Source organism: Poecilia latipinna, unplaced genomic scaffold (genome assembly GCF_001443285.1).
Source record: "Poecilia latipinna isolate Pla-1442-1.1 unplaced genomic scaffold, P_latipinna-1.0 Scaffold5671, whole genome shotgun sequence".
NCBI classification, from domain to species: Eukaryota; Metazoa; Chordata; class Actinopteri; order Cyprinodontiformes; family Poeciliidae; genus Poecilia; species Poecilia latipinna.
The window spans coordinates 1-2,342 of NW_015118287.1; the positions used below are offsets into that span (position 1 = coordinate 1).

At 44.3% G+C, this 2,342-nt stretch overlaps 1 long non-coding RNA gene across 1 annotated transcript; it reads right to left on the reverse strand.

Moving 5' to 3' along the window:
- Nucleotides 1-529: 529 nt before the first annotated feature.
- LOC106943672 (uncharacterized) lies at nucleotides 530-1,657 on the reverse strand. Its single transcript, XR_001423982.1, has 2 exons — nucleotides 840-1,657; nucleotides 530-788 (listed from the first exon to the last, which is right to left on the reverse strand). It is a non-coding gene; the product is annotated as an uncharacterized LOC106943672 (long non-coding RNA).
- Nucleotides 1,658-2,342: the final 685 nt, after the last annotated feature.

Consider the following 2,342-nt stretch of genomic DNA (forward strand, 5'->3'; position numbering starts at 1 on the left):
GACTTCATCTACATGTATTGTATATCTTTATAACAGGCCTCGCTCTCAACTTTGGTAAAAAAATTGGTGACACTTTATTTGAAGGGGGTTGAATAAGACTGTCATAACACTGTCATAAACATGACATAACACCTGTCATGAACATGAATAAGCCTTCATGAATATTTATGACTGTTGTCATAAAACGTAATTCGGTAAATTATGACACTTTTAATACAAAGTTGACATTATTCAAAATGTCTTTGTTATGACAACTTGACATGATGTGTTCTTGCAGCTGAAGGAGGAACAGCTTATCCTGCTCTCTCCCGTCCTTACTGATAACTTTGCCTGTGAATTATTTTTAAAGTCACAATTTTTATAGTTATTTTACATTATCGACATCATAACTGGATTACTTCAAACCTAAGGACCGGGAGATTTTCTCACTTTTATTTTTACCTTACTTTTCTTCACCTCCAAGTTGAACTAGGGCAAAATGCCCCCGTCCGACCCCAAGGACATTAGCAGTATTCTACAACGACTTCAGTTTTTAGAAACGAAGATTCAACGGCTGGAGGTGAACTTTGAGATCAACGCTACCTGTGGAAATGAAACAACTCTTCCTCAAATCAGCGGAGAGGTCGTACACCCCGCACCAAGCAGCTCACCCTGGATCGCTCAGGGCGCCAAGCCGAAACAAAAGTCTCACACTGCAGATCCCATGAGACGACTAACGGGGAGAACCCCTCACCTGGACGAAACAGCGTGGCCGGCTCTGAGCCGAAACCCACCTTCAACTTCAACACCTGCTCCGCCAAAGAACAGCAAACAAGCAGCTGGAACCAAAACGGCTCCACCGACCCCGCTCCCAAGGACAAAGCGACCAGCCCAAGCCTCAAAACATTCCGACTCCGTGGGAATCCCACTGAAAAACAGATTTTCTGCACTCCAGCCTGAGCCTCTGAGTGAAAACCCACCTTCAAACATCAGCAATGAGGCTAAACCAACACATCCACCCCACAAAGCTCCGAAGGACAAAGTGACCACCAGGAAAACAAAAGGTATGCCAAGAGTGCTTATTGTTGGAGATGAGACAGTAAATGGAATCAGTCATGTTTGCAATCCCAAGAAAACGAGAGTGGTTTCTTTTCTTGGTGACACTGTATCTGATTTGACTCGCAAAGTGCTCTCTCTAACCACTGATCAGCCAAACATGGAGACTTTAGTTGTGCATGTTGGAGCCAACGATCTGGCAAAGCAAAAATCGGAGATTCTGAAAAAGGACTTTAATATTCTTCTGGACACTATGGGAAAATTAAAAACAAAGTTATTTCTCAGCAGTCCAATTCCATCGCCTCAATGGGGAGACGAAAAACATTCCAGGCTGGACATGATAAACAAATGGCTGATTAAAACCTGCTCTGCCAGATCAGTGACCTTCATTGATAACCTCTGGATCTACTGGCAGCGCTTTCACCTCTTTGGAAGAGGAGGACGCAATCTTAACAAACATGGGATAAGGCTGCTCACTGCAAACATTTTTCATTTTATCAACAAGAACAACAATGTGACCATCGCTTCAGAAGAACAGGCTCAAGGATGTCTGACTAGGATGGAACCCTCCGCTTATCAGAAGCAAAGTGTCCCAAAACAAAGTGCTGGGGACAGAATGACTGGTTCCCCTACTCCCTCCCTCTCTGCTCCTACACTCACTCACAAGATCAGAGTTTCCCAGGAAGTCAATCACTAAAGAGAGCTGGGCTGCACTTAAGCCACCTGAAGATGCTGGTGGAGGATCCGGGTCAGAGAGGAAGGCGGACAGACTCCTCCTCCTCCCAGCAGTACAGTATGGATCAACAGGTTCGCCTCGGCACGTCTCTCCGTTGCTCTAACATAGCAGACCTCACTTCATCTAAGCCACCTGCCTCTGACCTCCCTGAGGATCCAGCTCTCTGTATTTCTAAGGTCTGAGGTCGGGGTCCAGATATTGTCTTCACACCCGTCTTCCTCCAGAATGTGTCTGGCCCCCCGGCACCTCAAAACAGGACATTACCTGTCCGGATCACTACAAGAAAAGTTATAAAAAACAGAAATACAAAAAGCAGCGGTCTTAATTCAAACCTCAGACTGATCCCTTCCCTAAAGGAACCTTAGACTGAAGAACTTTCAGCCCCCAAGTCACTTAAACTGGCTCTTTTAAACACCAGATCTCTCTGTGCTAAAACTCTATTAATTAATGATTTCATCACCGAGCATAATATTGATGTTTTATTTCTGACAGAAACATGGCTGAATGACAATAATGAAGCAATCGTACTAATTGAATCAGCGCCTCCTACGTATAATTTTTTAAGTGAGAA